Source organism: Hippopotamus amphibius, chromosome 13 (genome assembly GCF_030028045.1).
Source record: "Hippopotamus amphibius kiboko isolate mHipAmp2 chromosome 13, mHipAmp2.hap2, whole genome shotgun sequence".
In the NCBI taxonomy this organism is placed as follows: domain Eukaryota; kingdom Metazoa; phylum Chordata; class Mammalia; order Artiodactyla; family Hippopotamidae; genus Hippopotamus; species Hippopotamus amphibius.
Genome location: NC_080198.1, coordinates 78,409,536 through 78,427,442, shown reverse-complemented (window position 1 = coordinate 78,427,442; position 17,907 = coordinate 78,409,536). Strand labels below are relative to the sequence as shown.

The following is a 17,907-nucleotide window of genomic DNA, read 5'->3' as shown; positions in this document are numbered from 1 at the left end:
AGGGCAGGAAACATCATTACCTGTTTCCAGCTACTCTGGAAATAGCTCCCATCAAAGTCAACTGGGAATGCCCTTAATTCTCCCAGCAACAAATGTAACAACACATTCAAAATGTTACCAATTTAGGAAGCTCACCCAAGCCTCCGAGTCACAGGGGAAGTGCCAACAAGACTAATCTCAGGTACTCAGACTCCAACCCCACCACACGCACCATCACCTGCATCCATGGTCTATCATACGGTTAGGATACATTTATCCACTCATACAGCAAGCTCCAAGGCTTCAGACAAACCTCTTATCAGGCAGAATATTCCAAAGGCTCAGGAGGTTATCTGAAAGGGAACCAACCCTAGGCCCTTCTTTGGAATATGTAGGGTTGGTGCAAGCCTGGCCTGCTGAGTTAACCCTTTTCTTACCACTGAGCCAAACACAGACAAGAAAGATGGGTATCATGACAGGGCTTAATTAATCAGGACCCATTCCTGGATCTGAGGTGGTTTTCCACAACCATATTTGTTATTCCAAGGAGAGAGAGATGAAATGAGCATTAAGGTTGCAATTATAACAGGGGCATTTCCCTACTTACTCTCTGTAGCCAAACATGAAAGTGGAAGGAATAGAGAAGAAGCTGGTTAGGAAAAAATGGTCAATGAATAAATATGTCAATAAATGGAAACAATATTTCCAAGTGTCTTAAATACAAATTAACATCTCTATTTGGGGAAGCTAAGCGATTATCCATTAGGGTATTATTTTGTTGTTGTTATTCAAATATTAAGTCATGAAAATAGTAAAAACATTATATAGGAAATATGGAATTATATCAAAGAAAATCTAGCTGGGACTAAATAAATAATTAACTTACTATGTAATTCATCTTACGGGGCTTTTATTGATAATATTCTTGGCTATTCTAACATATTTATTATCTTATTAATTTCAAGATCACTTTATACAGTTTTACCGCTCCCCCAAGTTATTTAAATTCTGAAAGGAAGTATGTATTAAAATAATTAAAGGTCATTTTACTTTCCATGCCATTCCACTTGTTCATTTGTTCTTTTGAGACATTTTTCCACACTTTTATTTACTGACTTTTCAATAAGTTTAAATCCTTGAAAGGTACAGCATCACACAGATTCTGGGTCCAATGGCCTTAGCAGGAAGGTTGCTTCAGAATCTGGCACGAACCACGCCACTGTTTCCATGAACGCGAGTTATCTTTCCCCAGATTACTCCGGTTTTGTTAGGTTTTCCACCAGGAGTCACTGTGTTGTTCTTTGCTTTGTACACATAAGCACATCTCTTGCCTAGATAGAATTCAGTTTCATCTCCCGCATATACACCTTCAATTTTCAGGAGAGCTGTGTGCTCCCTCTAGTTCCACAGACCCCGATTATAGCCAGCAAAAATGACCTTGGACCACACAGCCTTCCAGACATATTTGTTGTCCTAGAAGTCCTGTTCCCAGCAGGCCTAAAGGTACCACTGCCAGACAAAATGCCATTTGTTCTTTTTAGATTTTTAAACTATGATACGAACTAAATATTTGGTCTTAAGGTTCAATCATTAGGCAGATCATTTTTCCTCAGAACTGTATCTGGTAGCCAGCTATATAGGGTTGTGTGATGGTTAGCTATATGTGTCCATTTGATGCAGCTAAAAGATGCCCAGAGAACTGGTAAAACACTTTTATCACTACTGTTCACTATCCTGTAGATCGACGTCTCGGTCCGGGAATGCTGAGCTGTGGTGCGGACCCTCCGTGTGTTTCTCACTCCCTCCCGTCTGCCACAGCTCTGCCGCTTCACCCTCTTTGAGCCGTGGTAGATGCCTCCCTACCGGTTATGTCGGGCTCCCTGCGGTCCTTTCTGGTGTCCGAGGCCGTCTGCTGGTGTTCAGCTGGTTCTCTGTGGGAATTATTGCATCCTTTTGTGCATTCCCAATGCATCTGTGGAGAGGGATGCATTCCACGTCCCTCTACTTCGCCACCATCTTTTTCTCCCCCCACTATCCTGAAAAATGATAATCAATTGCATGTAGATGTTCTAAAGTTTTTTTTTTTTTTCTTGTATGAAAGCAGTGTCACACTAACCATACTTTCCTGGAAAAACGCACTTTTACTCAACAATATCAACAACAGTTCTTAGATATCTTTCATTTCTGAAGTACAATTAAATTGAGAATTCTGAGGTAATTCCACACTATACCTCCATGAATAAAGAGAAAAGAAGGTAATCCTCCCAGGAGAATTTTTTATGAGCAATTATCTCAAACAGAATTTTTTCTCCTAGTGGCTTTGAAATTCCAGGGCTAGCACTGACAAACACAGCCCTATTGTATTTAATTCAAAATGAAATAGTTGAAAAAGACATTTTCAACTCAAAAATTGATAATTATGACACATTACTCAAAAAGCAAATTGGTCAACAATGATTTCTAGCCACTTACTTTCAATAATTTGAAATATTGTACACAATGCGGGTGTTTTGTCACCTTATTGCACCTTTGAGCATTTTCAACTTTTTATCTAAATCTGGGGAAAATTTTCACAAATTCTGAGATGGTTTTGAAAATTTACACATGATTCTAAGCATCATAGTTCCATTTTCTATGTCTAAACCTGTCACCGAATGTGACTGAGATTGCATGTGATTCCTTCCAAAGCTTTAGTCTTGAAAGGAGAAATTGTTTTACATTATCGCAACCACTAGTGGCAGAAATTATAAAGTGCTACTTGAAATCCTGCTTTTGTAGAATTAAAAAATGCAAGGAAAATGGTGAAAACATATTTAGAGAGGCTAAAGGGCCACCATTAATCAAGTACAAATTATAGTTTTAAAATAAAAATACTTGAGAAAGTGTAAAAATTCTTTCAAATAGTTTTTAAATGTCTTAATCATCCATTTTTGTGAAAATAAATATTTGGATAATTTCAAAACAATCATTGGTAGTTTTTTGTTCTCAGACAATTCACTAAGAGGCAGGACAAAAATTTTTTTCCTTAACTTTTTTAAGATTTATTTGATGTGGACCATTTTTAAAGTCTTTATTGAATTTCTTACAATATTGCTTCTGTATTATGTTTTGATTTTTTGGCCATGAGGCATGTGGAGTCTTAGCTCCTTGACCAGGGATCAAACCCATACCCCCTGCATCAGAAGGTGAAGTCTTAACCACTGGATTGCCAGGGAAGACCCGGGACAAAAATTTTAAATGCATGAAAACAAGTAGAACAACAACAAAAAAATTGATTGAAAACTAAATAAAAAATATCAGAAAAAGAGACAAAAAACTGAAATGGTATAAAACCATTCCCAAGTTGCACATACTCACGTATATGAAAACAATTACTGACTCAATATATATTTGTAAATTCAACCAAATTGTTTTTACTCTGCAGTGAATGAATATAAATGTTTTAATTGTCTTTACTTATTTTCTGGTAATATTCATCTCTTCCCCATATCCATACAAATGACTTGAGTTCAACTGTCCACAGGAAAAAAATGCCAGTTTTTGACATGTGACCATAAGGCAAAACCAGAAACAAATCTTTATTTATGACATATGACTTATATAATACCTTTAAAGACATCTTACTTATCAATAGATTAAACATAAGCCTTTGAAAATTTATTGTGGTTCAAATCCCAATAAACAGGCTTATTGTACATGTATTCTTTATTTCTATTGTCTGAGATCTTGCTGCAATAGAAGTTCCCATTATCTATCTTTGTGTCTTTTATTCTTTCTGGGTCTGATTGCTGACAATACATTACAGAACAGAGATGAGACAAACAATGAAACTACTGTGACTTACCGTCATAAAGAAACACATTACAATTCCCAGGATGTTCCTTTATAAAATTATAACCATTCAATTTGAGGGAAAATGAAATGCTTCCTTAAAATATTAGAGAGCTTTAGAAAAAAGTCTTATTATACATATTAATATTTTTTGAAGTCTTTCTAACTGAATGCAATGTAAATACTAGGAGTTAATCAATAATGAACATCACCTCTTCAAAAAACATATTACTTTAAATAACCCAGATTTTTTTAAAAAAAAACTCCCCATATTCTTCTTCACTTTAACTAAATTATTTAACTCATTCAAACTTTTCCACTTAAGGAATATAACATACAGAAAGGAGAGCTCCTTCTTAATGTCCCCTTTATTTCAGCGCACAAAGCTGACATTCTGAAATCTACAACCATACTACGGAAAGCTTAAGGGAAACTGAGTGCACTCAGTCAGTGAATCTTAGACGCATGCACCCATGCTATTGACAAAGCATGTTTGTTTACCTCCTAAACTGCAGCTTGTGCCCCTATTCATCTGAATATTGTTATACTCAACACTCAGGTGTTTATAAATTCTCCCTCTTTTGTGCAAAATACCTTTTAAAAGATTTTTTAGCACTGTGACTTTCTTCTAGGGTCAAAAGGAGATTTCTAACAGAGAAAAGTCTCTTTCATGAAAAGGAAACTGAAATTATGAAATGTGTAAAACATGACATTATCACAAGGTAAATCTAAGAGTCTACTGAAGGCTCAATGTTGAAACTTTTTCCTGGGATATTTACATCTACTTTAGACTTACAGCAATCTGAAAGACAATTCTCTTAACAAAAGAAGGAAATCATTTTAGATTTACATCTACTATTAATTTTTAACTGAGTAATCCTGAGTCCCACTGCTGATGAATTTTGCTTACAGAAAGCACCATATCATGTCATATTTATATATCATATAAATATTTGGGTAAAATTGGTGCAGAGCTTCTGTTAGCCTTGCCCTTTATCATGTACCATGCCCCCCTGACAGCTCTCAGAAACTCCATCACCCTGAACTAGGGTTCAACATATAAACTCGAATCTACTTCTGGATTGAATGGAATTTTCCCATTAATGTGTTAATCCTTTGAAGAAAGCCACTAATCTTATTGTGGTTTCAAGGAGTTAATGTGCCTAGTAAAATAACTAGTTTACTCATTTCATTGAGGTGCATAGGTTACTGACAAAAATACCGTATCTACTTTCTAGGCCAGACTTTCTCAACCTTGTCACTATTGACATTTTACACCAGGTAATTCTCTATTGTAAGAGGGTGTCCTATGCAGTGTAGAATGTTGAATTAGCATACCAAACCTTTTTCCACTTGATATTAGTAGTCCCACCCCTCCCAGTCATGACAATTGAAAATGTCTCCACACATAGCCAAAGGTCTCCAGGGGCATTAGGACAAAATCATCCGTGGTAGAAAAGCCATTGTTTAGGCTCATCTATACTTGTAATACAATATGAGTTGGGATTAGACTAATAATTTAAGGACAAATAATGTTTTAAAATAGCATGAACATGTATGGCTTATAAAAATATGCTTTTAAAATATATATTGCCAACTTTCAGCCTGCTTTTATCTTTTCTTTAGGAGATATGTGTCGTACACCTGAAACTGGCATAGCATTGTTAATCAACTACACTTCAATATAAAATAAAAAGTTTAAAAAAAGAGAGATATAGTAATGATAGCTCTACCAAACTTTTGCTTTGGGAGAAATGTCTCAGACAACTTATAGTAGAGCGATAACAAAATCCCCTAGTGCATCATTAAACATGAGCCTTCATTCTAAATATTGAGGCAATTCCAAAGGAGTGTTTTACCTTGGAGAAAGGAAGGTGAAGTACTTCGAGAGCTTTATCCTGAGGATGACTCAGCTGCTTTCAGGAATAGTTGGTCAAGACTGGTTTTCAGAAGAGGGGGGAGTTCCTTTTTCAGTTTAGCAGCTGTTGCCAGGCAATGGTCTGATCAAAAACGGTAGGGAAGGACAGCTGTGGAAAGCCAGGGTCTTTATTTCTACAGTTAAACACTTTTCAGTCCTGCAAAATCTTTTCCATATTCCTCTTTGAAATCTGGCAATGGTTGTTCCTTTTGAATAAAAGAATTGAGGACTCATGCTCTTCACTTATAAGATTTGTGAGTCTTTCTATGATGCTATCAAAGTGAAACTGCATGAGATAAAGTTAAACAGGCAAGAAATACTATTGCAGTAGGCAAAAGGTACTGAACTCAACTCTGCTAAAATAAAAGTGTGGGCGGGTTTTTAAGTGCTGGGGTGAGCCGGCAGAAAAGCACTGGAGGACATTAGAAAGGAGGTTGATAGATGTAATGTGAGCACAATGAGTTATTCCTGAGTTGGCAAATGTTTTTCTCATTAACGTGATTAAGCCATGTGTGTCTGCTAATGGATCACCCATCAAGACTCATCCTTTCCTAGAGACTGGGAGATAGGAATGCTACATCCTTCAGTGTTTACATTTCAAAGAGATGATTTCAGATCCTTGAGAAAGACAGTCTTAGGTTTTAAAACTGGAAAGCTAAAAGAAGTATTATATATATATTTAAAAGGGGCAGAGAAAGAATTAACATTTACAAGTTTTCTAAGAGTAAATGCTCTAAGAGAAGAGAGGTCAGTGACTATAGTCAGAAACAAACTTGTCTAAAGTTTAGTTCATCTATGGTAAATATTAAGGCTACCTTGATCAATACTCAAAAAGTGTAATGGATTCATACTTGTAAATGGAATTTGCTATTTTTACTTCCTCACAGCTCAAAACTAGAGGCATCAAATTCTTTATAGGAATGGTAGAACATGGCAAAGGAAACAAAAATTGTGTTTATATTTGTCTTTCAAAATAGAACCTTGTAAAAATACTATAGGTAGGACTTCCCTGGTGGCGCAGTGGTTAAGAATCCACCTGCCAATGCAGGGGACATGGGTTCAATCCCTGGGTCGGAAAGACCCCATATGCTGCAGAGCAACTAAGCCCATGCTCCACAACTGCTGAGCCTATGCTCTAGAGCTTGTGAGCCACAACTGTTGAGCCCACGTGCCACAACTACTGAAGGCCACGTGCCTAGAGCCTGTGCTCTGCAGCAAGAGAAGCCACCAGAATGAGAAGCCCGCACACCACAGTGAAGAGTAACCCCCACTCACCATAACTAGAGAAAGCCCGTGCACAGCAAGGAAGACCCAACACAGCCAATAAATTAATTAATTAATTAAAAAAAAAAAGACTATAGGCAAAATAGCATGGTGTTCCATTGCAAAAATCAGCCTCTTGAGATGAGAATTTTTTTTCTGAACTGCAAATTTTTCCTAAATGCCATAAAATAGGACAAATGATCAAAAGACCATAAGAACTTTTTTTTTCTCATATAAGGAGATAAAAGTCCTTCCTCCTTTGTGGGAGTGGAATTTCAGGGGAAAATTTGGTTGGGATAAAGCTAGAGAGAAGATCCTTCCCTTTGAGTGAGTGTCCACTGACCATCCCCCACCCTTTTCTGCCAATATTGGGAAAATATAATAGCTTTCAGGAGTATTCCAATGAGAAAGAATCTGCTTCCCATTTGAAACTCAGGGAGAAGAGAACCTGGAAAAACACACAGTGCCAGCGTGTCGTGACTGCAGGAGAGGTGGAATGGCTGGGTTAGACAGAGAGAAAGCCCAGGTTCATACCTGGGTTATGGTCTGCAGGAAACTTAAATGCTCTTTAATTCCTCACTGAGAGGAAAAGGCTTAGACAAACTGCATAGGCAAGTGGATCTAAAAAAGTTTTGGGCTTTGGACAAGAAGAGCCCCAAACATGGAGATCTCAAAATGAGGGGCATTTGGAGTAGTTACATACACTGGGAGTGGAAATCTACACACACCCAGAGCCAGATTTAGACTCATTACATTGCTGGTGGATATCAATAAGGATATGGAAAAGAGTTTAGGACCAGAGGTCCCGTCCAATGACAATTTGTAACCTTCCCCTAAAGCTAGGGGCCATCTAGGAAGAAAGAAAAAATATCAGAATAGAACAGACAATGTAAATGGGTATTTTTTAAACTGCAACATAGGCAGCATTCTGGAATCAAAGGGGGAAAAAGAATTAAACTAAAATGAAGTCTATTACTAAATCAGAAATACAATGACAACCCTTTATATATATATATTTTTAAGCTCTTTATTGGAATATAATTGCTTTACACTCTTGTACCAGCTTATGAGGTACACCAAAGTGAATCAGTTGTATTTATACACATATCCCCATATCCCCTCCCTCCTGTGACTCCCCCCTCCCCCCGTCCCAGCCTTCCAAGGCATCATCCATCATCGAGTTGATCTCCCTTTGTTATACAGCAACTTCCCACTAGCTATCTATTTTACAGTTGGTAGTATATATATGTCTATGTTACTCTCTCACTTCGTCCCAGCCCCCCCCCCCAACCCCGTGTCCTCCAGTCCATTCTCTGCATATGCATCCTTATTCTTGTCCTGTCACTGGGTTCATCAGTACCAATTTTTTTTTTTAAGATTCCATATATATGAGTTAGCATACAATATTTGTTTTTCTCTTTCTGGCTTACTTCACTCTGTATGACAGACTCTAGGTCTATCCACCTTGTTACATATAGCTCCATTTAGTAATTATTAATATTTGGGGTACATGCCTTCTCTAGTATCTTGTTCTTTAACAGAAGTTAATTTCTAAAGTATGCAATAAGGTAAAAGTAATGAGTGAAAATGATCCATGCCAAGATATACTTCATTCAATTACATAATAAAAATACTGAAATAAACAATTACTGATGCCCACTGCTTGCCAGGCTCAGGGTTAGGAGCTGAACTTACATTATTTTATAACTACCTGCTAGTGTTCTGCTCAAGCTTCCTTGATTTGTATACATGAACTACTAATAATTATTATGAGTAACATTAATTTTTATTGTCGAAATCATATGCTGCAGTAATTTCAAAATAAAATTACTCCTGAGTCACCTTGCATTAATACAGCATTTAGGGCTGAATTCACAGGCATATGACCAGTAAAAATGCAAGAGCATAAAGCCATGCACTGAGAAGGGCCCCAGGCCTGATTAATGCTCTGTCACTGTCTTAACATTCTTCATAATGTTCTTTATCTCAGAGTTGCTGTTTTGCAAGTGAATCTAACGGGGCAATGGAGTAAACTGTGCGCAAAGGAGATAACACTCAATATGTGTGTCAGGCATTCACTGTCATCGGACTTGCATATGTGCTCAGGAGGCCCCACGAGAACAGGATTCCTGTAGACCCATGATTCACAGGAAAAGAATTCAGCAAGATTCAAAGCAAGTCCCAGCTAAGTGTGTGTGAGTTCTAGGACTGAGTAAGCCTGGGTCCTGACTATGCCGAGAAGCCGTGCTTTCCACCTGAAACAGAACTCACTCGGAACTCACAAAGAAGGCAGTGGGGTTCTAAGAAACACCGACAGCCAGGGAACCCTCTGTACTCTCCCTCACTCATATATTGCTTCCCTGTGTTAACCAACCATTTATCCTGAAACTGATGACGTAGAAGGAAAGGGAAAGATAGCACAACCCATCACTCCTTTCGCTTTCAGTTCTTCCTTCCTCATATCAGTAAGCCAAAGGCTTGATTCTGCGTGCATAAAGAAGCAAAATCAAAACATTTGAGTTCGTTTTGTGTAGTGTTTCCACTGTTTGGGTAAGAATGGCATACATTTATATTACAAGCTAGGGCATACAAGTTACGTAGTTTGCAGGGTTCTGCATGTGAGTAGAATGTTGTTCTATTTGCATTTAAAACTGGCACTGTATGAGATAAAAATGAATGGTAAAATTCATGTTAGCAATTTAAAACATTAATTTTTCTTTACTTAGACTGACATTAAATAGCAAATTGAAGCACCATGAGAAGTCAGAAAGAAACTGTAGAATAAATGGGAAAACCTCTATGTGTTTGTACCACGAACAGCACATTTTTCCTGCATTTTGAACAAGGTGTTGCACAGTTTCATCCCTCACTGAGCCCCGCAAATTGTGTAGCTGATTCTGACAGCATTCTGTGTCAAAAGGCTGCTGATTCCTGGATCGTTTTGCTCCTACTAATACTACATTTTGCTGGTGAGGTTAGAATTCTAATAAAAGCCAACTTTGACAACATCAGAAAGTAGAAACCCATTCTCCAAAGCTATTGTTGAATAATTAAACACGTCCTTGACTTTGGAAGCCAAAGTTGATTACAATAGCTCCCTTGGGGCTAATTGAAGAGTTAGATGTCAATTCTCCTCCTTCTTGGGACTCATATGTTCTAAAGCATTCAATCTAGCCCCAAACAGGCAAAATAGAGAAAAAAAAGATGGTGCTGTGTTTTGGCATATGAGTAGAACCCAAGGAATTATAAGATGATTTCTCATTGACAATAAAATCTTGGAAATCTGGTCTATGTAATTCTCAGTAGCAACGTAAATAAATTTCAGAACTAGACTTATTTTTTGATAGAGACAACATTGCTATTTGTATTATAATATTGCTCTTTATCAAAATGATATTTGATATGCCCTGCAGTATTACCTTTGACATGTAGTTAATAGTAAAGTCTTCCACTTTTTAAATGTTTCTGAAACAAATTTGACCATTATAAAAATCCTTTGAAAGTGTCTAAGCACTAGTTATTACAGCAGCTTGAGAAGCAGTTTCTCACATAAATGCTGTGCAGCACATGCTGACAGAACACTTTTGCCAAGAGAGTCAGCAAAATATAAGAAAGACACATTGCAGATGCCTGTTGGTCCTGAAGTAGGTGACAGCAATACTTGTTCAGAGGTTCAGACTCCGAGACTATATTTCCTGGCAAGGGCCATGCATCCTGGAGCCCATTTGTTTCCAAATTTTTGAAAAGGGTTGAATTCTAATCAGTATCTTAGCACGCCCACAACCTGCCATCAGAAGATGGCACAATTGTAATCACAATCAGAGGCTCCCTGCTGTTATAGCAGATATATTTTACAAGGTTGGAAGAGAAGATATAAATAGAAATCATGAGTGATGTTTATAAGGAAAAGGACGTGCAATGCTTCTGTGTTCTATCTGAAAAAAGACAAGAACAGGCATCCGCTAGGCAAGCTGCCCACACCTACTGCATCGTGCATCAACTGCTGGGTTGTGCATAAACAAGGAGGAGCTGGAGAGAGACCTGTCAGGTGGGCACAGCTCTAGGGAGGTGGTTCAGGGTAGCGGTGTTGGTGCACATGACCTGGAGGAAGGCTGGATGCAGCAGCAGATGGCTGTGTTTAACATAACACATTGCATCAGATGCTGAGTCTGTGGACTGGCTTCAGAGTCAGTAGTTTCTGCTTCTACATCTAGTGAAGTGTCAGGTACTGATACAAAAATTGTAAGGTTTTTAGATAAACCTGTTCACACTGTTTTCATGTATGCCTTCTGTCTTGTCTTTAGAATATCTCAAGAATTGAGCCCATTACAAAAAATTTAGTTGGAATTAACTAATTAGTATATTGTCCAGGTATTCAGAATTCTCTCTCTCTTTTATTTATTTTTTTTGCTCTGTTGGATTAGAGGCCTGATAGGACCCCTAGATCTATTTTTTTTAATTTTTTTAATTTTAAAAATCACAATTAACCATTTTTAACTGTACAGTTTAGTAGTGTTAACTCTATTTATATTGTTGTGCAACAGGCCTCTAGAACTTTTCATCTTGCAAAACTGAAATTCTGTATCTGCTGAGCATCTCTCCATTTCTCCTCCATTCCCCACCCCAAACCCCTGGCAACCACCGTTATGCTTTCTGCTTCTATAAGTTTGATTCCTATACTGGAACCATACAGTATTTTTTATGACTGCTTGTTTCATTTAGCATGGTATTCTCAAATTTTATCCATGTTGTAGCATATGACAGGCTTTCCTTTTTTTAAAAGGAAGGGAAATATTCCATTGTATGTATGTACCACATTTTCTTATTCATTCATTCATTGGCGGACCTATGGGTTGCTTCTAACTTTAGGCTATTGTGAGTAATGCTGCCCACCCTAAATCCAAGATGATCTCATTTTGAGGTTCTTAACTTAATTACATCTGCAAAGACCCTATTTCCAAATAAGGTCACATTCACAGGTGCCAGAGATAAGGACTTGGACATGGCTTTTTGTGGCCACTAACAAACCACTACCAACATTGTGTCAGAACTGTAATACAAGAAATTAACATAATGTCAGTCCAGAATAAGTGAAAACTTCAGAACTTGGCAAAGGCAAACTCAAAATCTTGCCTGGACAGTTCAGGATGGTGAGAAGTCCAATGAAAAAGAACATGAATTTATAATTATTAACTGTGTGAGAGAAAGAAAAAGACAATCTTCACACCTTAAATGAGAAAAATATTGTGTTTAAAATATTCAGATTAAAAAAAAACCCAACACATTCTACTGCCAAAGTGTATCCTCTTCCAGATGTCCACTGAGGCAAATCAGAACAGGGCACATTCCTCTCTTGATTTTCTTTCTCACCTTCTCTGTCATTACCATTCCCTGTTCTCTTTCTTCTCTCTTTCTCCTTCCTCCCATCCTTTTTTCTCCTCTTCCTCTTTTCCTGTTTCTATTCTTTCTTAATTTTCATAAATGCAAGCAATAATCTAAGATTAGGACTAGATTATTAATGACTTACTGGCTATTTGCTATGAAAGAATAGTATATGAGTCCAACAGTTGATTTTGTTCCTTTCTTTTCTCTTAAAAATACAGTGTTTCAAGATGACAGTTCTCCTGACAAAATACAGCTATATAATATCTTCCTGGCATCAAAAGAAGTTGTTAACTTTTTTTTTTAATATAAATTTAACCTTGTCTCAATATACCAAGCTTTTCCATGACATTCACTGTTATGTTTTGATCAATGTCTTTCCTATATGTATCTTTGGTACAATACCTTTGTGTTTGAACGTAGGCATTTCATGAAAGTGGTCCTTTGTGTTTTAATGTATTTTTTACCTTGGCTTTATGCAAGGACTTATTTTCCTGAGACATAAAAATAGGGTTTTTTTTGTTGTTTTTTTTTTACCTTGTAGCTATTTATAGAGTTTTAGCCCAGTGGGTTCAGTGTTCTTTTCTACAGTTTTTGTCTGAGTTTTCACAAATTTAACATTCTATTATTTAAAAAATAGACACCCACAAATTCTCTAATCTTACCTCACAAGTTATAACAAATCTGTTGAAAAGAAATTAAGAAAAAAATAAATGTATGACTTTGACTTGCAGTAAATATTATTAAAAACTCTAAACATCAGGATTCTTTCAGAAAGTTGGATACAAAACTTCTCAAGGAAACTCTCTGGTCTCTGACTCACAGCTACTGTATCCCTGGAGCTAACCCTTGAGCCAGTGCCTTCCTGACTCTCCAACTAAACATTGTTTGTCCAAAAATATTTTCTCTTTAAAATAGCTAGAAAGGTTTTGCTACTTACTACCAATTATATTTTGATATAACATCTGGTACTGTTGTAGGATTTTACAGAGTGAAGCAAGACACCGAGGCTATATGCAGGAAGCAGCATTTATTTATGGGGGCATAGGCCCAGCAGATTTGTATCCAGAGGCTGAGGCCTACACAAAGCATGGCCATTTCTTTTATACTTTTTGTTAGCTTTCTATATATCAGGCTTTCTTTGTCCCCCAAATAAGGTAACACGGAAGGTAGCATGTGACTTCATTGGATACTCTTCTCTCATGGCCTCTGGGGCAGCTTCAGAGTTACAAGGGCTACACAGTAACAGAGATATGCACAAAACATGCCAGAGGAGTTGCAGAGTAAGCAGGCACATATAGATAACAACTGGACCCAGCTTTGTTTCTCTCTGGTTGAATTATGGCCTCTGGGTCCTAAAGTTCCTAAAGTTCCCACTACAGTACCAGAAGTAATTTTGGGCAATAAGCCTTCTAGATCTATTTATCCAAAATTAGAATTTATCCACTCCCAAAAATGTTTGGCGGTAGTAAAGCTATGCAGTTACCATTGAAAAGTGAGACCTGAAGAGTAAATAACTGGCATTGCCTTACCTGTTTGAAATAATGTGCCTTTTAAGGCATGGGTCTAATACACTGAAATGTAACAACAATAACAAAATAAAAATACTATGTGGTTAAATGGCTGCTTTATCTGTAATAAAACTCTTACAGAAGAAAATACCTGCTTTGCCTGGCCCAGAGCACAGCAAGCATGACTATCTTAAAATAGTCCATTTGAAGTCACATGACTGTCATACCAAAATCAGAAACAGAATTTAATTTTGTGGACTGTTGAGTCACAAAATAGATAGAATTCATAGCCACTCCAGTCTATTATGGGGAAGTAAAAGCATTGGATTGGGAAAGAGTGGGTTGTTCTTGGCTAGCAGAAGCAATGTCCCTTCCTGTCCTATGAGGCTGGTCCTGTTTTCCATGAGGATCCTATTGTGACATCACATGAAGTAGATATTTTGAAAGGTAATGCCAATTTTCCTTATGACTCCTAACTAATAACTACAATCAGAATTAGTTATGTCCCAGGAGTAAATTACCAAACCTAAGAACAAAAAGGTTACATGCCAAAGGGATTATAAGATTTTGCTTATTTGTATTGGTGATCCTGGCATGGGGAACAGATTTTGATGGTACTAAATAAGGGAGGAGAGAATATAAATAGATATTTGCTTATGTATTTATTACATCTTTGAGTGGAGCACAGAGTAAAAAAAATGTGGTATATGGCTGAACCAGATTGGGAAGAAAGCCGATGTGCTATTTGGCACCTAAAACCAGTCACATTCAATACTGAACTCAAACAGATTTTCAGGAGCACTAGTAAGTTGCATGAACAAATGGTTCTTACTCCCAGGGTGTTTCTTTTATGCCATTAACAGTTCCTTAGTCCACTTTAGTCTTCACAGAGACTTCAACATGATAAGTTTAATGGCTTACAGTTGTTTTTTCATGATGTGTTGACACCTACCAGAAATAAACTGCCACAGCCCCAGTTGGGTTATCCTCAACAGACATGAAGGAAAGAAAACTCCACAGTAGGCAGAACTTGGAGTGGTATATCTGGGTTTTTTTTGCTTGTTTTGTTTTCTATTCTGCCTTGGAGGAATTTCCATCCTGAATCATAGATCCGTACTCTTAGCACAGACTATTGGGTCACACATATAGAGGTTCACAGATTTGGAAAGGACAGAAGATTGATGACAAATAAGTGAAGGAGAAGTTATGTAGATGAACCTCCCAGAATGGACTGAGTCTGTTCTATGTGAATGCTCACCAAAAACAGAAGATTGTCAAGTACCAAGTAGATGTGGTAACCCAATGTATAGATGTCCATCAGACTTTTCTCTGAGTGATCTCCTTACTTAGTGGGCTTACAATTTAAAAATGATATTAGAAATAAAGATCATGTCTGGGTTCAACAACATGGGCTTTCTTTCAACCAGGCTGATCTGATTAATGCCAGTACTTAGTAATTAGCAGGATAGGAAAATGCTGAGCACGGATATGGCTCCACTGTAGGACACAGACTGGGAAGAAGAAAGACTAAAAATCAAGACTGCATATTCTGATGAAGGTAAAGATCTCGAACCTCTTAATTCTACCAAGTCTTTGTCAACGGAAGGAGCTCTTCCTCCCTTGACTGAGGTGGTTACTTTACTCTTGCCTGAAGAAAGAGTAACAGCCTCCTCTAAGGTAGTTTTCAGACAGGAGACTACTGATTCAACTCATTCCCCCAGCATGCAAACCCAAGGGATTCAGATACTAAGTCTGACTCAGCCAGACTTACCATACTCATCAAAAGAATTGCAAAATTTAGCCACTAGTGTAGACAAATTATGGGGAATATGTATGGGAGTGAATTCTTTCTGTGTTGGATCAAGGTGAAAAAACTATAATCTTGGATCAATCTGAATTTGTTGACACCATGTACTAAACAGAAATTTTGTATTCCACGTATTTGCATTAAATAGAAATGCCTGAATCACTTTGACTAGATGATTGACTGAATCCTAGAACCAACAGTAATCTATACTGAATAAAGATGACGTAACAGATCTTCCTTGCTAGAGTGTAGAAGAAGCCATCCAAAGGCATAGGTAGGTAGGAAGGCTAGAGTGTATAATGTAACAACGGCTCACATACCACTCTCATATTTCCGTTTCTTGGGATAATACTTCTCCCAGCGCCTCTATCCATGGATTTAACTTGTTTGATTATCACATTAATTAGCACTGACTGATTCTGATTGAGACATGCTTCTGATTTAAAAAAAGTCATTTTGAATCAAGATTCAGACAATGGTTTTAAGCTCATGGAATTCATTAGTATAACCACATATTCCCCACCAATGAACAGCTGGCCTGATGTAGGTGACGTAGACATGTGTTACGTGAGATGACAGACATTGAAAGATTGGGGGTCAGACTTACAGGATACATTGTATTCATATCAAATTCCTATTGCTTTGGAAAACTAATTCTAGTTCCACTATCTAAAAGCATATTAAAATTTAAAAGCTTTTCCTTTTTTTCAGAATCCAACTTGTTAGCTTTTAGACATTATTAATTTATTATGGAAGAAATGGAGATTGTTACTCTATTTTGCATAGTATAGTGATCATATTTAAATCTTTCTCTGTAGTTTGAAAGTGCTTCTACCTACTTTAGCTAAGACAAAATTCAGCATGCACAAATAACTTACAAAGGAACAAAATAATTTTCAGAGTAGTTCTATTATATACCTAAGTCATATAGCAGATGGTCAGAGGCTTTTTTGCTTTAATAAAAATATATAGGAATGCTATTTTATAAGTTCCCATTCTCAAACTTTTAAATTCTATCAAGTCTATTCACATACATAATGACAAAAAGTGATTAAAAGTCCATAATTTATTCTTCCAGAGTTGATGAAAGGAATATATATTTTAAGTTCAAAAGTATTTTTATTCTTTATTCAGGTAAAACAATAATTTTGTACCATAACTTTGAGTACATCACTCTTCTTTATATAATCATTAATGGAATAAAGAAGAGATTTTCCCTGTAGCAAATTAGGTTATGTTATGTCAGTGCTATGCTTTTCTCTGAAATACCTGACCTTAGTTATTTTGGGAAATGAATACTCAGAAGAAATACATCCAACTAGATGAACTATTGGCCTTTTCTACTATGGCAATTCCTATATATCTTTGTTGTGTTATTACTTTTGTCATTTTCATTCTCTGTTGTCTAAGGGAACACAATTGTCAGAGCCTCTGTTAACAAAATAAAGGTCAAAACATCAAGCAGAGATTTGTGCTACACAAGGTTGGCATGTATGATAATGATTTTTCCCCCCATCAGAATTAATTGTTACCATATTTAGAGAGAACCTGGTGCTTTCACTGTATAGAAAAATGCCCATGAAAAAAAGTCATCAAGATTCAGTAATCCAGTGAGTGCCTCAACATAAAGAAACCAGATAATTCTTTGTAGGCCTCCCCACCGCTCTTATATTGCCTGGTCCATAACAGAGGGCTGACAGATATATCTCAAAACTTTATGACAGCTACATTTTACAAACTGTGGCTCCCCTCTCCATATCTGTGACCACATAAATAAAATTAAAAATTGATTAATATGATTAATTTTTACTAGATTCAAATAACAGTTCCCAGCATGCAATAGGCACTGAATAATTCACCAGTGAAAACAACTCTTAAAAATTCATGCAGCAACACCACTTCACTACATTGTCCCAATATTGAAGCAAAATTTTTCATTAACTATTCTAACTAATCTTCTAAAAAATTTCATATGACCAGCATCCCGCTCTCTAATTGCTGCAGATTGTGAAATACACCAAAAGGTTAAGAGATGCTAGGCTCAAACTGCAAACATTTATCCTCCCAAAGGAGTGATTATATATTTAAAATCAGCTAAGGGAAGAAAATTAAGATGCATCCTAAAATACAGGCGTTCTCTTATGAAATTGAATTTCAGCAATATAAAAACTGAGATTTGCAACAACTTCCCTGTCACTTTTAGACATGCCTTAATA

General features: G+C 36.8%; 1 pseudogene; it reads right to left on the bottom strand.

Moving 5' to 3' along the window:
• Positions 1-1,107: 1,107 nt before the first annotated feature.
• The window catches only part of LOC130834506 (60S ribosomal protein L35a-like), a 38,607-nt pseudogene continuing 21,807 nt past the window's right edge, over positions 1,108-17,907 (bottom strand).